The sequence below is a fragment of the Artibeus jamaicensis genome, unplaced genomic scaffold, assembly GCF_021234435.1.
Source record: "Artibeus jamaicensis isolate MK-2021 breed Jamaican fruit bat unplaced genomic scaffold, CSHL_Jam_final contig_47, whole genome shotgun sequence".
NCBI lineage: Eukaryota > Metazoa > Chordata > Mammalia > Chiroptera > Phyllostomidae > Artibeus > Artibeus jamaicensis.
The window spans coordinates 97,441-118,059 of NW_026521848.1; the positions used below are offsets into that span (position 1 = coordinate 97,441).

The 20,619-nt window shown below is 43.0% G+C and overlaps 1 pseudogene; it reads left to right on the plus strand.

Moving 5' to 3' along the window:
* Window positions 1-20,619, plus strand: part of LOC119043610 (leukocyte immunoglobulin-like receptor subfamily A member 6) — a 144,443-nt pseudogene that overhangs the window by 96,333 nt on the left and 27,491 nt on the right.

Consider the following 20,619-nt stretch of genomic DNA (forward strand, 5'->3'; position numbering starts at 1 on the left):
CAGGCAGACTCACTGAGGGCACAAGGCAGTGGTCTCACTGAGGGCTGACCACGGTCACACATTTGCGTGCAGATAAACCGGTGAAGGAGCGAGCAGTGAGACAGACCGTCCAGGCCCCAGTGGCAGGAAGCAGCAGAGGAGACCGCCATTGTCCCTCTCTGACCCCGCCCCCACATACAGCATCACAACTAGCGACCTCAGTGGCCCCGCCCTGGTGAACATCTGGGGCTTCGCTCCTCGCACGTAACAGGCACGAACAGATCAAAACATGGCTCAAGAACAACTCAGAGCCGCAGAGCCAATAAATCTAAGTGATGAAGAAAGAGCCAGACTTCCGCCAAGATGGAGGCATAGGTGGAGACGTCGTGCTTTCTCACACAACCAAGTTTAGAGACAACTATATATTAGCAATAGAAAACATAGCCAGAACACAGAAAATTGAACTTTTTGAAAGTCAACAACAAATTCTTCAGCCTGACCAGTAAGGGGCGAAACCAGCAGCTGGTGGAGTGGGGTAGCACAGGAAAACTCGGTCAGATGGACTCAGGCACGCAGAATCCAGGCACAGGGTGGGACCTAGTGAGAGACCCAGCGAGCGACCTCGGGAAACAGAGAGGGAGCAGGGCTTCGGGTTGACCGTGGTTGCGCATTCCTGCCTGGATAGACAAGCGAGGGAGTGGGCGATTGGACTGGGACCCAATGGGTCCCCACGGCGAGCGGCAGCGGAGGGCGCCGCCATTTCCCGCTCTGACCCCGCCTCCACATAGAGCGTCATAACTCAGCAACTCTGAGTGGCCCGGCCATGGTGAACCACCTAAGGCTCTGCTCTTCACCCAGTGGCGTGAAACCGCAGAGGGGGCCGCCATTTCCCCGCTCTGACCACGTCCCCACATACAGCGTCACAACCCAGCAACCTGGGAGTCCAAGGCTCCGCTCCTCACACTTAATTGGTGCGAATAGACCAAAAAATGGCTCAAGAAGATCTCAAAGCCCCAGAGCCTATAAATCTAAGCAATGAAGAAATAGCAAAACTCTCAGATGCACAGTTTAAAACACTGGTGACCAGGATCCTCACAGAACTGGCTGATTATAGCCACAAATTAGAGAAACATATGAAGGCGAAACTAATTGAAATGAATGGAATCACACAGGAAACCAATAGCAATGAAAAGGAAACTGGGACTCAAATCAATGGAGTGGACCAGAAGAAAGCAAATAATGGCCAAACAGAAAAGAGTCAAGAAGCAAGAATTCAAAAAAATGAGGAGAGGCTTAGGAACCTCCAGGGCATCTTTAAACGCTCCAACATCTGAATTATAGGGGTACCAGAAGGGGGAAAGGAACAGCCACCAGTGGAAAACTTATTTGAACAAATAATAAAGGAGAATTTCCCCAATCTGGCAGAGGAAAATAGACTTCCAGGAAATCCAGGAAGCTCAGAGAATCCCAAAGAAGTTGGACCCAAGAAGAAACACACCAAGGCACATCATCATTACATTAGCCAAGATTCAAATGAAGGAGAGAATCCTAGAAGCAGCAAGAGATAAGGGGACAGTCACCTACAAAGGACTTCCCATCAGACTGTCAGCGGATTTCTCCAAAGAGACCTTACAGACAAGAAGGGGATGGAAAGAAGTATTCCAAGTCATGAATACCAAAGACCTACAACCAAGATTGCTCTATCCAGCAAAACTTTCATTTTAGAATGGAAGGACAGATAAAGTGCTTCTCAGATAAGATCAAATTCAAGGAGTTCATCATCACCAAGCCCTTATTATATGAAATGTTAAAGGGACTTACCTAAGAAAAAGAAGATAAAAAAGATGAACAGTGAAAGGACAGCAAACTCACAGTTATTAAGAACCACACCTAAAACAAAAGCAAACTAAGAGGACAGCTAGATCAGGAGCAGAACCATAGAAATGAAGATCACATGGAGGGTTAGCAACAGGGGAGTGGGAGAAGGAGAAGGGAGGAGAAGGTACAGAAAATAAGTAGCACAGAAGGTAGGTAGAAAATAGATAGGGGAAGGGTAAGAATAGTATGGGAAATATAGAATCTAAAGAACTTAAGACATGTGGTTATAAGCTAAAGGTGGGAAATGGTGGGGGAGGGGTGTGCAGGGTGGAGGGGAATGAAAGGGGGAAATAGAACAACTGTAATGGCATAATCAATAAAATATATTTTTAAAAGATTTTTAAAAAACTGCATGACCAGGATGCCCCACCCTCCCTATACATGCAATCTATTCCCAAGTGATTATTCTTTGTTTCCCCAAATTTAAAAAGTCCTTGGAGGGAAATGTTTTCTTTTTTTTTTGTTGTTGTTTTTTTTTTTTGATGTAGAAGAAATGAATTTAAAAAATCCACAAAACACTAAAAGGCATTAAAGTCAGTGAGTTCAAAAATTATTTTCAGCAGTGGAAAAAGTGCCTCACCATGTGCATTGCATCAAATAGAGAGTATTTAAAGGTGACTGAAGTTTAAAAATGTAATAATAAATACACAATTTTAAATAAATTTATTCCGTATTTTTTGTGTCCCCCTCATACATACTTTCTGTGTATATTTTTTACCAATATGGTGTGTTCCGTTGGGAACGGTATTCAAAAACAGGACACAGAAGCTGAGAAATAGCTTCTACTATGTCAGTTGTCTTACCCTTTGCTCATGATGCCTACTGAGCACTGGGATGAATCCTAGCAGAACTGCCCCAGAGGGTTAGTTAAAACCTGATGTGGGTAGGAGGGAATGGCATGGAGGGATGGGCTCCCAGGCAGAGTTAGGATGAGAAAATTGTTAAGAGCAGGAAGGCTTTGGAGTTGTGGATGGATTTGGGATTAAGTGAATCTACCTGTGCCATGGAGGAGGGCTGTTACAAGGAGGGACTTAAAGATGAGGCTGAAGAAGCTGAGTTAGGAGGTGGACCTACTGTTTGAAGGAGGAGTAACTGAAATTGCTGTGATGAAGTGGAATGTTCTGTTCTTCCACACTGGGATGGGTTTAGGAAGGGAGAATGCTGAAAAACATAAGAAAAAAGAAAGGAAACAGGTTAGTGCCCCAACATTATGGACAAGAGTGAGCCTTGATGTACAGGCCAACAGGGCACATGGGACAGAAGGCAAAGGCAAGTGGGAGGGGAAGGTGAGCACCCAGAGGGATTTGTGAGTCCAGAGAGTGGGGGGAATGGAGGACTGAGGACACCATGAACACAGGAATCCTGATCTGAGAGTGTTTGGGGAATTGAATCAGGAAAGGAGTTTGAGGGTGAGGAAGTCAGACTAGAAAAAGGATGGGGAATTGAATCAGGAAGGGAGTTTGAGGGTGAGGAAGTCAGACTAGAAAAAGGAATTGAGACAGAAGTCTGGTGGTGAATGTAGAGCAGGGGCACATGCATAGCGGGAGCAGTTTCCAGAGTTAGTGGTAAAGTTATACAGTGTCTACCTGTGAGCAGGTTGGTGTGTGCAGCTTGCTGTAACATGTGATCGGAGGTCAGACATTTTCAGCATCTCTTGGGTGTACTGCAGAAAAACAAAGTCGCCCTTCTTTGAAAGTCTTCCTTTATTCCAGTAAGAAAGCTAGCCATGCCCCAGGGATTTGAATGTGAGTGTGTAACGCTGAATATGATTTTGGGTGGGTGGAGGAATTGTGAAGAGGTCAGGGATTACAATGAAGAATCATTTTGAAGTATGTGCTCCCTTTTCTTTCTTTATTGACTTGTCAGTGTGAAGTTCTGTGAGTCCACAGAATAGACATGTGTATCAGGTCACAGTGCTGGAATAGTAGGTGTCGGTGGTCTAGGCCACATTTCTTTGTCTAATCCAGGAGATGACACTTCCATTTGTGATAGATGCTGTTCTCCCCACCTGTCCTTATGGTGGTGCATGTGATAGATCCCAGGTCATGATGAGGGGTTCTGGCTACCTGGACACGTTACATCCTATATTCAGATACTCCATGTCCCCTGAAGTCTAGAAGCAGGTCTGGAATGCTGTTCTATTGCTGTAGAAACCATAGCCTCACTCCAAACCCCAGGAGTCTGCATGTAATCCTCTTATTACATCCCAACAAAGGCTTTACAAAGCACCTTTCTCCCTTCCAACATGGATTTCATGGAGGTGCAAGTGCAGTAATCTGTTCTTTACTGCAGAGTGTCAATCTGTCATGGCCCAGACTCTCTATGATGCTTTCATTGGAGCCATAAAAGCCTCATAGATATGGCAGATCCCTGAATGGTGGCAATTGTGGTTGGTCCTACAGCTCACAGAGCACTCACACTCTGCTTAAATTGCTGATCACTAGAAAGGATTCTGTCAGTGGCATCATTCTTATCAGTGGATGTCATCGTCCTCACTGATGTCATTGATTTTCAAGGAAGACACAGGCCACTTATCTTACTAAGGCATTCAGAATACTTGCCATTTTTTGTTCTGATAGTCTGATGATCATACTGTCATTAATTTAATGGATGAGCAATTTTCAACAGATGCCATGGCACACTACTGTGCCACATGAACCTTTAAAAGACACAGTACCTGACTATTTAGTCAGAGGCACTGACCTCTTTTCTCTTATATTGTCATATAAATGTCAACAGCCCACATAACAATAGGTGTCAAGTGTGAATGAATCAAATTTATACCTAATATCTGGTCAGATCAGCAAAAACTATGTTTGGTCTGCTGCAGATATTTGGTTACTAGGTTATGTGAGCCCCAGGTGGGAAAGGCTGAAAATTGCTCTGATGGACCAATGCGATGTCCTGCAGTTTGTCCCGAATCCTGTGAACTATGCAGCTGTAGAGTGAGAGACCATGAACATGTAATGTGGTTGGTGCCATGGAACACACACTGTTGCTGAACCAGTTGCTAATGAGTTTTGGAAAGAGTATGTTTTTGGATCAAATCCTGCATAGCACTTATGAGAGGGTGTGTGAATACCTGCTCTAGTTATGATACAAAGTTTGTCACAGCAACTACAAGTTTGGTTTAAATTAGGTTATGTTTGTGGCAATGCACTGTTATCTGTCATTATCCATCTGCATTTTGGAGATAGTAGACTAATGAATTAAATGGGGATATGATGGGAACCATGTCCTTCACTTTGATGGTAGCCCTAGTCTCTGTGATTTGCCCTGAGATGTGATATGTTTTTCCTTGCCGAATTACCAGTGGATGAGGATAAAGTGATATAGAAGTCTTTACCAAACATTATTTGCTTTTTGTAGAATGATAGCTTTTAGTTACAGGTCAAGGAACCACTGTGAGGATTCCCTTTTCTGCTTTGTACATCCATTCTGTTCTACCTGGAGCTGGGCAAAGGAGTTCCAGGTGGGTCCACAGACCCAGTGGGACCAATGTGAGATTAATGTGGGCAAGGGACTTATGAGCTTGTTGATCCTTTTATGCTAATATTCCAAATAGCACTGTGGTGGTGCTTTGAGTCCCCAGATATCATGCCGACCTAGGCTTAATGTCAGAATGTTGGGAACTGGCTTTACTCACAGGGTGAGTGTCACACATAGGATAACAAGTTCATGTTCCAGCTGCAGAGGAAATTAAAATCTTGGGGTTGTAGGTGATCCTCCTGAAAACAAAAGTGCCTTCTCTGAGTAAGCCTGACAAACCTAATTATGATTCCTCTGAGAAGCTCGAACTTTTTGGGTAGGGCATTTGATGGTTACTGACTTGTGTTTTTTTGTTGTTTTTTTTTACATCAGGGGCAATTAAAGAAATCATAGAAATTAAAAATCATAACCGTATTTTGATGAGATATGCACTTTCATGTTTAGCACAACATTATTCACAATAACTGAAGCTAAAAATAACAAATGATCACTAATGGATGGATGGATGGATAAAGAAGATGTAGTACATACAGACAACGGAAAAATATTCAGCTGTAAGAATGCAAGACTGCTTGCAGTTTGGACTACATAGATGGACCTTGAGCACATTATGCTACTTGAGATAAGTCAGACATAGAAAGACAAATACTATATGATATCCCTTACATGTGATATTGGAAAAAGTTAAACCTGTAAAACACAGCACAGTGGTGGTTACCAGTAGTGGGGGATAGGGAATTAGAACAATGCTGTAAACGTACAAACTTAAAATGAGTAGTAAACAAGCTATAGAGATATGATGCATATTATAATGAATAAGCCAATAATATTGTACTTTCTATATGTAAAATGTAAATATTGCTACATTGACAGTCATATGACGATATGTAAATGTGTTGAAGTAACCATTTTACCTCTTAAAATTATACAATGTTGTCAAATTTTTTTCAATGAAAGATATTTAAATTTTTGGTTCATGACCCATTATCATTAACAGTCTATTAATGGCCCGCCTTCTTATTTTAGAGCAGCATTACTCATTTAACTAAATTTTTATGTTTTATTTATATATTTGGAAAGCAAACACAAAATGTATCTTCCAGAAAGATCTCCAAGGGCATGACTGGAGGTATGGCTCTCACATACACACACAAAACATTGTTACTACTTCCGGTGTAAAAAAAAGCAAACTAAGAAATGGACACACTGCACTGGTCTCAAGCCACAACCTGTCTGCAGCCTCTGCAGCAACACTTTTAGGACCCAGCCACTCCACGACCCTGAGCGCTGGAAGAGGCACAACCAGTACCTCACAAAATCATTTCCCTCTTCCAGACCTCACACTCTCAGTCTGCTGTCAGTCTGCAATCTCTAATCCAGCAACACACCCGTAGTTCATCTTCAAAGTATAGACAGAACCCCAACACTCAGGTCCGTCCATCCATGTCTCCTACACAGGGTTACTTTAACTCTCCTAACTGGTTTTCCTGCTGCCTCCTTGACCCACCATTTTTCAGTGCTCCAGGTAGGACTTATGACTTCTTAGAGATGAATTCCTTTTTTTCTATTTTAGAAAAACAAGTTGGATTTCATTCTTACGTTTAGAGCTTTTACGCTATTAACTTTGACCTTTAAAAATGCACAAATCTGTTGTAGATTTTTTTGTTTTTATTTTTTCACCATTTTAACAGTTAGAGATGAATTCTTTTAAAACCCCAGTCAGGTCATCCTTTTTCTGCTCAAAGTTTTCCTGTGGCTCATATCTCAAATCCAAAGTCCTTACCACAGCCCCCAAAGCCCTACCATACTGCTGCTCACAGTGCTGGTGTCAAAAAGACAAAGAGTCTTTACCAGATGGTCAAACACCTCAGTGCCTTGGTTGAGAAAGTCTTGCAGTGAAGAACTGTCAGCTGAAATGAACAAGACACTTAGTGATATGGTTGGTCTACTATCTGTCCCAGGATCTTTAGCTTCTTGCAGTTGACCTTCTGAATATCACTGTCCTAATAAATCTGCCCCCTGCCTGCCCATCTAGTGTCATTCTCCTTATCCCATCTATTGTGGCCACAGTGACTTTCTGAACCCTAAACACAGCAAACGTCCTCCTGCCCCAGAGCCTTGCACTGACTGCTTCCTCTTCCTGGACTCATATTTCTGCAGAGATCTAGGTGACCCCTTCCTCCCTCTTCTCTCTCAAATGGCACACTGTCAAGGAGGATTTCTCAGACCATCTTATATAAAATAGAAAGACTCCCCTTACACATCCACTCCCTATCTTTTTCATTCCACTTTATTGTCTTTAGTGGGCTTATTGCCACTTGCAGTACTGCTTGTTTATTTCTAAATTGCCATTCTCTATTCACTAGAATATCAGCTCCTTTAGGCCAGAGACTGTCAGGTTCACCTTTGCATCCCTACCGCCACTATAAGCCTGCACAGAATGAGAGCTCATTGTTTAAAAAGGCAATTAGCTCATCTGTGAACAATTACACACTGGAAAGTAAGTACATTCCCTTCAGTTTAACTGTCAGTAAAATGAGAATAATTTGAGCTTTGTCAACATGTAGGAATCATGTCAAGATGGGCCTGCTTCCTGATATCTGTTGCTATGTAACAAAAACCCCAAAGTTAAAATTCTGCATGTCTGATACGATGAGAAACCTGAAAATGACAAACTCCAATCATGATGGTAAATAGTCAGTTTTTGCACAAGACACTGAAGACCCAAAACTTGGGTGAAGTTCTCTGGAGAAGGGACGCTTAGGTCTGTTTGAAGGGCCCACCCTCCTGACCTTTCATGCCTCTCTTCACTTCATCTCTGGAATGAAACTGAGGGATCCACACTGTTCTCACCTTGTGTCTCAGAGAAAACAGGCTCTTAGTGGGGTTGTCACTTGACAAGGCACAGAACTCAGCGGGACTATTCGTCATCCTCTGTACTTACCTCCACACACTACATGGATTAGATACATGGACCAGTGTCACTCTTTTTACTGAACATTGTGACTCTGTGATAGACCCAAGGTGGCATATGTGGTCTCCTTCCTCTCATTGCCATTGCTACAAGATTTTCCACTTCCTTATTAAAGCACATATTCATTAAAGGCAGCCTGATGGACTGTGTATGGAACATGATCTGGATATTTTGAAAAGCAAAGGACATTACTCCTTTAAAAGCATTTTACACTTTTCAATAGGCAATGTCTGTACAGTTAATGAGACACAATCTTCTTATTTTATATACAGACTAGCTCATTACTCTTAGAAAACTGGGTGCAGTCTTTTCAAATGGGTATGATTATTTTATGGTTCAGAAACAAAGAATGTTCTTTTAATAGATGACTTTATTAATTATAAAAGGTAGAGGTGCTCTGGCTGGGTGGTTCAGTTTTTTGAAGTATCATCTTATGCACCAAAAGTTTGAGAGTTCAATTCCCAGTCAGGGCACCTACCTAGGTTATAGGTTTGACCCCTGTTTGGGACATGTAGGAGAGATAACCAATGGAAGTTTTTTTCTCACATTGATGTTTCTCTCTTTCTCTCTCCCTTTCTGTCTCCCTAAAACCAACAAACATATTATTGGGTGAACTTTTAAAAAAAAAGAGCACAAGTGTCTTTTATAGAAATGGGTCATTGTACTTCGTAAAACTTTTTATTAAAAAGAAAGGAACTATGTTTAAAGCCAAGATGATTATTAAAAAACTGTGTTACTTTATAAGCTCATTGATTTAGAAAGTATGTAAAAGTTCATACTACCTACACATGAATTAACCAAGCTAGACACTGGGTAACTACCCAAGTCAGGAGACAGTTAATTGCTAGCATGCAGAAGCCCCTCTGTGTACAGTCCTGGCCACTAACTCCTCCCTTGAGCTCAGAAGTGACAATTTCATGAATTCATGGTCATTTCCATTATTCATGTCTTCAGATCCCCAACTACACTAAATCTAGAGATTGGGTTTAGATTTATCTTCCTAACTCCCAATAAGGCACATAACACTCCAGGTACCAACTTATCTCAAATCTTTACTCAGTTAAAGTTGTTAGAGTGAAGCCGATTGCAGGAAGCAGAGAATCATTCTTTTTTTCTCCTTTTTAACTGTATGTGTATTGTGGTAAAATACACATAAATAAAGTTTGCCATTGTAACAATTTTTGTGTGTACAATCCTGGCCTTCAGTACATTCATAATGTTGTGTATCCATAAGCTCTATTAATTTCCAATGTGGTTTTGTTTTTTAAACTTTTCAGTACAACCTGGTTATGCAGATATTGTAGTAAATTGTAAGCAGTAATTAAACCACAGAGTTTCTTACTGGTTTATAACACATCACCTAAAAAATTCTATTGTTTTTAAACATCTCACCGCCCACTGGTTATGGAGTGGAGCCCTCTTGCCGACTACAAACACAGGCAGGCTCTTCACCAGCAATTAGACATCTGGTCTGAGAAGAGCATTGATGCCTCCTTCGACCTCGTCATTAGTCTGTTAGGGGGTCCTTCTCTCACCCATGAGAAGTGCAGCCAGGACACCCACTAGGACACCCATGGTTTTGTGCTTCAACTTGAGATGATCTAATGCTTGTGAAACACAATGTGTGTGTCTTCTTGCCTCAATCTCAGTTATGATTTCATTCCTGAGGGTCAGCCATGAAGAAGCGAGGAGACATGTTGCCTTTCCCACAAGGCTGTGATGCCCCTGGAGGCATCTGTACCACATCAAGCAGCACTGTGAACCATCCACATCACCGCCCTCCAGCCAGACCAGCAGGTGTGACAGCTAGCAGTGAGGGGCAAGGGGGACCCTCCCACAGCCAGGCCCAGCCCAAACAGTATTGCAATTAAGGAGGCAATACTTTACCTAATCAAGTAAGAATGTTCTGGAAAAGGTGGTGTTTGGAAAATGTTCTAAATATGAATTCCCAACATTTGGAAGTTCTTGTTGTACTCAGTAAGCTGAATAATGACCACTGAATGTATCCAGAGTCTCAACCTGGAACCTTTGATTGGTCCTTTACATGACAAAAGGGACTTTGCAGATGTGAAAAAGTTGAGATTTGAGATCGGGAGGATGTCCTGGATCATTCTGAATGGAATTGCAGTGTTTATATAAGAGACAGGCAGAGGCCAGAGTGAGAAGAGAGGCAAAGACAGAAACAAGTGGAGAAAAGGCTGCGGGCTGCTGCCCATGGTTCAAGGAAGGGTGACTTTCACTGAAGCTGGAGTCAAGGACATGCTTCTCCCCTAAGCCTCCAGAGGGCGCACAGCCTCTTGATGTGGTCATTTCTGCCCAGCTATGAGAAATCAGCCATGGGAAATATACAAATGCCAATGAAACATCAAAAAGTATACATTCTTAAATGTTCCCACAATGAGACATAAAGTGTTCTTTCAAAATTGTTTTCTTACAGTAGGCACACAAGAGTATTTTATATTTAAGCAATGTATTCTTGCAATAGGGTGTAGCGTGAGGATCTCCTGAAATATCCACCACAGCCCTTTGTTGGGGGGAGGGGGAAGGGAATGATAAGGCGTTTAAGATCCTTTGCATATCTATGGCAAGTTGATAGATAGCTACATGACTACCTACCACCTGGTCTTACTATCAACCCCTACTATTGACCCCTCAAAAAGAGGAGCCTGTCCTAGGAGGGGATTAGATGTTTCCCAGCCGGCCACCACTGGGAGTAGCTGCTCTGCCCCTGTATGTAAGTTTCTCCTATTAAAGCTGTTATGAACTTGAATAAGGCCACATATCAGTTCTTCAGAATCAATACTAGATTTAGGCATTTGGGGCTTTTCCCCAACAGCAGGTGTGATTGAATACAAGGTCTTGAGATGTAAAGATGATTCTGGATTATTTTGGTGGGCACGATACAAGTAAAGAAACTTTATGAAAGGGAGGCAGGAGAGGCAGAGTCATAGAAAAGACTGTGATCGGGGACATCCGGCCAAGATGGAGGCATAAATAGATACACTGTGCCTCCTCACAAGACCAAAAGAAAGACAACAACAAATTTAATAACAAACATCAACTGGAAATGACAGAAAATCAAATTGTATGGAAGTCCAACGACCAAGGAGTTAAAAAAGAAACATTCATCTAGACTGGTAGGAGGGGAGGAGACAGGCAGCCCAGATAGAGAGGACTGGCGTCAAGGTGGAGGCTGACAAACTGGGCTGGGAGGTGTTCCCACATTTGTGGTGCAGACAAACTGGGAGGAACCAGAGAGCAAGACAGACTGGGCAAGGCAGAGTTCCACGAAGGAAAATAAAGCCTCAAAACCTCTGATTTAAAAGGCTGTGGGTGTTGCAGTAGTGGGAGAAACTCTGAGCCTCACAGGAGAGTTTGTTGGAAAGACCCACAAGGTCCTAGAATGTATGCAAACCCTCTGACCCAGGACTCAGTACCAGAAGAGCCCAATTTGCTTGTGGTAGTGGAGGAAGTGACTGAAAGCTGGCAGAGAGCTGAAAAGGCAGCATTGTTCCCTCTTCAACCCCTTCCACACATACAGCACCACAACCCAATGATGTGTGTTGCGCTGCCCAGGCAAATACTTGAGGCTCCTCCCCTTACTACATAGCAGGTGCACCGAGACAAAAAAAAAAATGGTTTAAATGTAAGAATAGATCAAAGCTCCCGAAAAAATACAAGTATGTAATGAAGAGATAGCCAGCCTATCAGGTGCACAGTTCAAAACACTGGTAATCAGGATGCTCACAGAATTGTTTGAGTGTGGTTGTACAATAAAGGGAAAAGTGAAGGCTATGAAAAGTGAAATAAAGGAAAATGTACAGAGAACCAACAGTGACAGGAAGGAAACTGGGACTGAAATCAACAGTTTGGACCAGAAGGAAGAAATAAGCATTCAACCAGAGCAGAATGAAGATAAAAGAATTCTAGTGGCCAGAGGGGAGAGGGGAGGGAATTTCAGGGGGAAAGGGGGAAGAATTTACAGGAACTAGTATAAAGGACACATGGACAACAACTAAGGGGGGTGGAAATGGGAGGGAGGTGGGAGCACTGGGGGGGTGGGCTGGGATGGGAGTAAAAAACAGAAAACTGTACTTGAACAATAACTAAATAATTTTTTAAAAAAGAATTCCAAAAAATAAGGAGAAGCTTAGGAACCTCTGGGACAACTTTAAATGTTTCAACATCTGAATCATAGGGGTGCCAAAAGAAGAAGAGGAAGATCAAGAAATTGAAAACTTATTTGAAATGTAATAAAGGAGAATTTCCCCAATCTGGCCAAGGAAATAGATTTCCAGGAAGTCTAGGAAGCTCAGAGAGTCCCAAAGAAGTTGGACCCAAGAAAGCACACACCAAGCACATCATAATTACATTACCCAAGATGAAAGTTCAGGAGAGAATCTTAAAAGCAGCAAGAGAAAAGGAGACAGTGACTTACAAAGGAGTTCCCATCACACTATCAGCTGATTTCTCAAAAGGAACCTTACAGGTAAGAATGGGCTGAAAAGAAGTATTTGAAGTTGTGAAAGGCAAGGACCTCCACCCAAGATTGCTCTATCCAGCAAAGCTTTCATTTAAAATAGAAGGGCAGATAAAGTCCTTCCCAGATAAGGTCCAGTTAAAGGGATTCATCATCACCAAGCTCTTATTATATGACATGTTAAAGGGACTTATCTAAGAAAAAGAAGATAAAAATATGAACAGTAAAATGGCAAAAAAAAAAAAAACCCTCACTGCTATGAACAACTGAACTGAAAGAAAAAATAAAACAAAGCCAAAACAAGCAGTTGAGGACCATTTCCTCTCACCATTGTATCTCCATCGGGGTGCCCATGGGTGGGAGGGTCCTCCACCTTCTGTCCATTTCAACTCAGAGACACTTACTGAGCTTCTACTTGTGAAGAAGCTCAGGCCTTTTTCGTTCTTTGTAGTCTGGCATATTACTCAGTATTTTTAAAAGTCAAATTAATTGTGTGTGTGTGTGTGTGTGTGTGTGTGTGTGTGTGTGTGTGTGTGTGTGTGAGAGAGAGAGAGAGAGAGAGAGAGAGAGTGTGAGTGAATTCTCCTTCATATATATATGAATTTATTACAAGAAATTAACTCTCTGAATTATGGAGGCTGAGGGGTCCCAAAGTTGCAGATTGAAGGCCTGAGGGCCTGGAGAGCCAGGGGTGTGAGTGCCAATCTGAGTCCAGAGGCAGAATCCAATATCTCAACTCAAAGACCATCAGGCAGAAAGAGCAAACTCTGTCTTGCTCAGTCTTTCTTTATCTTCATGCCTCCAGTGACTGGATATGACCCACCCACATTGTGGAGAGCAGTTTGCTTTATTCAGTTCACCCATTCAAACTTTATCTCATCTAGACAAACACAACCTCACAGTCACACCAAAAATAGAGTTGAAGTAAATATCTGGGTACCCAGTAGACCAGTTAAGGTTAACACTTAAAGTTAACCATCATGGCTGGTCACAGGGACCTCAGAAGTATGAGTGAGAGAGTCTGAGCCACCTGTCCATGCCGGAATCTTTATGTATCTCTCCCATTTTATGATGGATGTACTGGGCCTGCCTGACCAGAAGACTTGCTGTATCTGGAAGAAAACTCTGGCCTAGCTCCAGAACCCCAGGAGCTGGCCCTCCTGTCCCTATTAGGACCTACTAGAAACTCTACAAAACTTTTGTTATCCTTCCAACATGGGATAGAGATGATACAAGGTGAAAAATGATCCCACCTTATTTGGAGTGTGTGTCCAGCATGCCCTGATTATTGGGACTTAAAAACATAATAGACAAAGAAGATCCCTGAATGGTCACAGATGTGGAAAGTGCCAAAGGCTATTAAACTCTCACTCTCTGTTCCAAACTGCTGATAACTAGATGCACCCATCTCTAGAATCCAAGAATTCTCAAGTAACAGCCAGGCTTTTTGTTTAATTTATTTGTTTGTTTGTTTGTTTGTTTAATTGATTATGCCATTACATTTGTTCTATTCCCCCCTCCATTACCCTCCACCCTGTACACCCCTCCCCCACCATTCCCCCACCTTTAGTTCATGAACACATGTCTCAAGTTCTTTAGATTCTATATTTCCCCTACTGCTCTTACTCTCCCCCCATCTGTTTTCTATCTACTGTCTATGCTACTTATTTTCTGTACCTTCTCCCCCCTTCTCCTCCCACTCCCCTGTTGCTAACCCTCCATGTGATCTTCATTTCTATGGTTCACTCCTGATCTAGGTGTCCTCTTAATTTGCTTTTGTTTCAGGTGTGGCTCTTAATAACAGCCAGCCAGAACTTTCTGGTCTCTCTTCTCCCAACACATGCAAGTGCAAAAGGACAACAGAATCCAGAGATGGGACCCAATTCAAAGGGACAGAGGCTCCCCCTGGTCTGGTGGCCCCATCTGGTTGTGAGGACCAGGGAAAAATCCTAGATAAGGAGAGGGAAAATTCAGGATCTAGGTGGTTTCGTAAGAACAGCAGAAGGAACCAAGCCTGTGGGAAAGGAAGAGGAACAAGTCAAGTCACAGAAAGACATCAAATATGTCAGCAGACAGTGGAGTTCAGTGGAGAACCAAAATCAGGAGGTGGCCACCATGAGCTACGTCAGGTGAAAATGAAGGGACAGGTAAACACTGTATCAGTTTACAAGATTTATAATCTTAGTGCAGGGGGTGGCCAGCTAAGGGATCCTTGTTCTATTCTTGGGCCAGTAAGAAGCAGGCAATGAGTGACCTGGTTCAGTGACTGAAGGTCAGCTGGTCAGCAGGGGTGAAGTGCAAGAGAGGAGACCTGACCCGTATGGGTTCCTTCCTGCAGCTCCCCGCAGAGCCTGCATATCGGGAATCATCCTCTTTGCTTCATGATGAAGGCAAAGTGCAGGTTTCCCATTTTTTAGCTTGGGGAAAACCTCTAGGAAGTTCTCATTTGGACATTATTGTGCCAGCACTTTTGCCTCCTGATGGAAGAACTGGGGAGTAAGTGGGCTTCTTTAGCAGTTAGTCACTCTCTGATCCCTGGCATTTTGGATGAAATACGTGACAGGCATTTATTGTAATGAACCTTTTTTCCTTTTGCCATCATAAGTCTGCTTGCCCATCTACTTTCTCAGCTTCTCTCCCTGAAGGAGAACAGCAGCCAAATAACCTATTCTGCTTGGGTGCTGGACTGCAGGCATCACCCTGAATAACTTTGTTTCTCATGACTTTCCACCTTCCCTCTCCACTCCTCATCTACTCTACTGCAAGAGACAGGTTGTTCCCTTTGTCCCTCTATCTGCCTTTGATTGTAACTCTTATGTTCTCAGGGCACCTGCTTAGACTTCTTTTCCAATAAGAGGAAGCCTATGAAACAGATGGAAGGTGACCTGCCAGGAAGCTGCTAGAAATGTCAAGTGTGGGGATCAGACCTTTGTCCAAATAGAAATTGGAGACCACACAGCTCAGCTCAGCTGTGGTGTTCAGCTCTCCCAGAGGTGGTCTGCATGCCCCAGGCCAGGTCCCATTATTAGGTGTGGGGATGGAGACTGCAGTGGGGTATCACCTGTATGTCTCTGGCTCTTCAGTAGCATTTTCTAAGGTGACCTTGTTGTCAGTTGATTCTTACGATGCCTACTCTACTGCTTGCTTGCAAGCTGTGCTATATTTTCTCATTTAGGCACAGTAGTATCCCACCTGTGGCAACTTCCAAGATTCCTAATGTAACCCTTTTTGGTCATTTCCCCTCCAGAACTGGGCCTTCCCATACACCCAGCAAACCCTCCAGGAACAGCTGTAGCCATCAGTTATCACCTTGTACCCTGGAGACCAGGTGGTGCCTGTCCTTTGCAAGAATGGAGATTCAAAAGGTAAGTGCACAGTGGACCTATATTGGGCCATGGCCACCTTCAGTACTGTGTCTGCATGTGTAGGTCTAAATCTCCTATGCAGGAAAAAGAGAAACTCTATAAGAGGAGAGGATAATATGGAAGAGATCCTTATGGTCAGGGGAGGGACAAAATATTGTCTCTCAGATCATATGTGGTGCCAGCAGCAGTGGTCAGCTAGTCACATGAATAGGGGTACCAGAAGGGGGAAAGGCACAGCCACCAGTGGAAAACTTATTTGAACAAATAATAAAGGAGAATTTCCCCAATCTGGCAAAGGAAATAGACTTCCAGGAAATCCAGGAAGCTCAGAGAGTCCCAAAGAAGTTGGACCCAAGAAGGAACACACCAAGGCACATCATAATTAAATTAGCCAAAATTAAAATGAAGGAGAGAATCCTAGAAGCAGCAAGAGCTAAGGGGACAGTCACCTACAAAGGAGTTCCCATCAGACTGTCAGCTGATTTCTCCAAAGAGACCTTACAGGCAAGAAGGGGCTGGAAAGAGGTATCCCAAGTCATGAAATCCAAAGACCTACAACTAAGATTGCTCTATCCAGCAAAACTTTCATTTAGAATGGAAGGACAGATAAAGTGCTTCTCAGATAAGATCAAATTCAAGGAGTTCATCATCACCAAGCCCTTATTCTATGAAATGTTAAAGGGACTTACCTAAGAAAAAGAAGTTAAAAAAGATGAACAGTGAAAGGACAGCAAACTCACAGTTATTAACAACCACACCTAAAACAAAAGCAAACTAAAAGGACAGCTAGATCAGGAGTGAAAACATAGAAATGAAGATCTCAAGGAGGGTTAGCAACAGGGGAGTGGGAGGAGGAGAAGGGGGAGAAGGTACAGAAAATAAGTAGCATAGACAGTAGATAGAAAATAGATGGGGGGCAAGAATAGCATGGGAAATATAGAATCTAAAGAACTTGAGACACATGGTCATAAACTAAAGGGGGGTAATGGTGGGGATGGGGGTAGGGTGGAGGGGAATGAAGGGGAGAATAGAACAACTGTAACAGCATAATCAATAAAAAATTTTAAAAAATAAAAAAGACCCGGCTTACTCGGATTGAGCGGGCCTCAACCAAAACCCACCCTCAAACTTCCCTGACAATTCCCACAGGGGATGATGAAAGGAACCATACATTGATGTTTCTCTCCCTCTCTCCTTCCCTTCCCCTCTAAAGATAAATAAATAAATAAATCTTTAAAAAATATAAAAATAAAAAAGAAGTATAAATGGTAGATACAAAATAGACAGGGGGAGGTTAAAAATAGTATAGGAAATGGAGAAGCCAAAGAACTTATATGTATGACCCATGGACATGAATTAATTGTGGAAAGGATGATGGAGGGGACAGTGCAGGGCAGAGGGGGATAAAGGGGAGAAGAAATGGACAACTCTAATGTATCACTATCAATAAAATATGCTTTAAAAAAGAATTCATCTCTAAGGATTCACAGGTCCTCTTCTAGGATGACTTATAGAGGTGGGCCAAGGAGGCAGCAGGAAGACCAGTTAAGAGACTGTTACAATAACCCCTTGTAGGAGAGATGGTGGCTTGGAAATGAGTGTTGGGGTTCTCTCTATACTTTGTGGACTGACTGCAATTGTGCTGATGGATTAGAGATTAGTGCGAGAGCAAGACAGGCATCGAGGATAACACCAAGATGTTTGACCTGAGCACCTGGAAGGATGGAGTTGACCTTGACTGAGAAGAGGAAGACTCTGGGAGGATCAGGCTGGGAGGTAGGGAAAATAAAGATCTTGTTTGTGCACATGTTACATTAGATATGTCTAGTTCTCTTCCAAATCTCTTGGAAATCAAATAAAACTAAAAAGCTGAAGACAGGATTTCCAAGCAAATTGAGAGCATGAATTCTGGAAGATGAAAGTGGTCTTTGAGATGTGGGTTGTGCCTCCCCCAGCTCTCAGGGCAGTGGAGCTGGAGGGTCCTAGACTGTTGCTGCAGAGGCTGCAAAGGGGCTGTGACCTGAGACCAGTGCAGTGTGTCCATTTCTTAGAGTTTTATCCAGGAAGCAGCTACGGCTTTTTTTGCATGAGCCATATCTCCAGTCATGCCTTTGAAGATCTTTCTGGAAGGTGTAACTTAAGTTTGTTTTCCAAATATACAAGTAAAACATAAAAATTGAGTTGAATAACTAATAATTCTCTAAAAAAGATGGGAGGGATCAGTGTATAGACTTCTGGCCAAGATGGAGGTATAGGTGTAAGCACTGTGCCTCCTCGCACAACCAAAATTAAGGACAACAAAGATTTAGAAACAAAAACACAACCAGAACAGACGGAAGTCTGACAACCATTCAACCAGACCAGTAAGAGGGGTGAGTCAGCGGCCAGAAGAGAGGGGTCAAAGCAGGAAAAGGTGGTGGCTGCCAGACTGGGAAGTACAGTCAGCGCGGGGCTGACCATGGTCCCACATTTGCACGCAGATGAACTAGGCAAAAACAGGCAACAACACAGACCATGCAACCCAGGGCTCCAGCACTGGGAAATAAAGCCTAAAAGCACCAATTGAAAAAGTACTGGGAGAGACTCCTGGCCTCACAGGAGAATTTGTTGGAAAGACCCACAGGGTCCTAGAACATACACAAGCCCACCCACCCAGGAACCAGTACCAGAAGGGCCCATTTGCTTGTGGGAAGCAGCAGAGGGACTGAAATATGAGAGTGGAGCAAGCGCCAGTGTTCTCTCTCTGACCCTTCCCCCACATACAGCATCACAACCCAGCAAAGTGGGTTGCTCTGCCCTGGTGAACACCTAAGGCTCTGCCCCTCACTATGTAACAGGTGAAACCAGACCCCCCCCAAAAAAAAATCAAATGGAAGAACAGATCAAAGCCCCAGAGCCAATACTTCTAAGCAACAAAGAGATAGCCTACCTATCAGATGCACAGTTCAAAACACTGGTGATCAGGATGCTCACAGAACTGATTGATTTTAGTCACAAGTTACAGGAAAAAAATGAAGGCTACACTAAGTGGAATAAAAGAAAATGCACAGGGAACCAGTAGTGATGGAAAGAAAACTGGGACTCAAATCAATGGAGTGGACCAGAAGGAAGAAAGAAACAATCAAACAGAAAAGAATGAAGAAACAAAAATTTTAAAAAAAAAACGAGGATACGCTTAGGAACGTCCAGGGCATCTTTAAATGTTCCAACATCTGAATTATAGGGTTACCAGAAGGGGAAGAGGTAGAGCAACCAGTGGAAAACTTATTTGAACAAATAATAAAGGAGAACTTCCCCAATCTGGCAAAGGAAATAGACTTCCAGGAAGTCCAGAAAGCTCAGAGAGTCCCAAAGAAGGTGGACCCAAAGAGGAACATACCAAGGCACATCATAATTATATTAGCCAAGATTAAAATGAAGGAGAGAATTCTAGAAGCAGTAAGAGATAAGGGGACATTCACCTACAAAGGAGTTCCTATCAACTGTGAGCTGATTTCTCAAAAGAGACCTTACAGGCAAGAAGGAGCTGGAAAGAAGTATTCCAAGTCATGAAAGGCAAGGACCTACATCCAAGATTGCTCTATCCAGCAAAGCTTTCATTTAGAATGGAAGGGCAGATAAAGTTCTTCTCAGATAAGGTCAAGTTAAAGGAGTTCATCATCACCAAGCCCTTATTCTATGAAATGTTAAAGGGACTTATCTCAGAAAAAGAAGATTAAAAATATGAACAGTGGCCCTGGCTGGTCTAGCTCAGTGGATTGAGCGCGGGCCTGTGAACCAGACAATCGCAGTTCGATTCCCAGTCAGGGCACATGACAGGGTTGCAGGCAGGTTCCCTGCAGGCCATTTCCCAGCAGGGGACGCACGAAAGGCAACCATACATTGACATTCTCTCCCTCTCTCCTTCCCTTCCCCTCTAAAGATAAATAAATAAAATCTTAAAAAAATATATGAACAGTGAGCACTGGCTGGTGTAGCTCAGTGGATTGAGCACGAGCCTGTGAACCACCAACTGTGGTTTGACTCCTGGTCAGGGCACATGCCTGGGTTGCGGGCCAGTTCCGCACAAGAGGCAAACATACATTGATATTTCTCTCCCTCTCTCCTTCCCTCCCCCTCTAAAGATAAATAAATAAAATATTTTAAAAATATGAACAGTGAAAGGACAGCAAATTCACACTTATTAACAATCATACATGAAACAAAAACAAAAGCAAATTAAGCAAACAACTAGAACAGGAACAGAACCACAGAAATGGACATCACATGGAGGCTTAGCATCAGGGGAGTTGGAGGAGGATGTGGGGGAGAAGGTACAAAGAATAAATAGCATAGACGGTGGTAAGAAAATAGACAGGGGGAGGGCAAGAATAGTGTGGGAAACGTAGAAGCTAAAGAACTTATGACACATGAACATGAACTAAAGGGGGCAATGTGGGTGGGAGGGGGTGTGC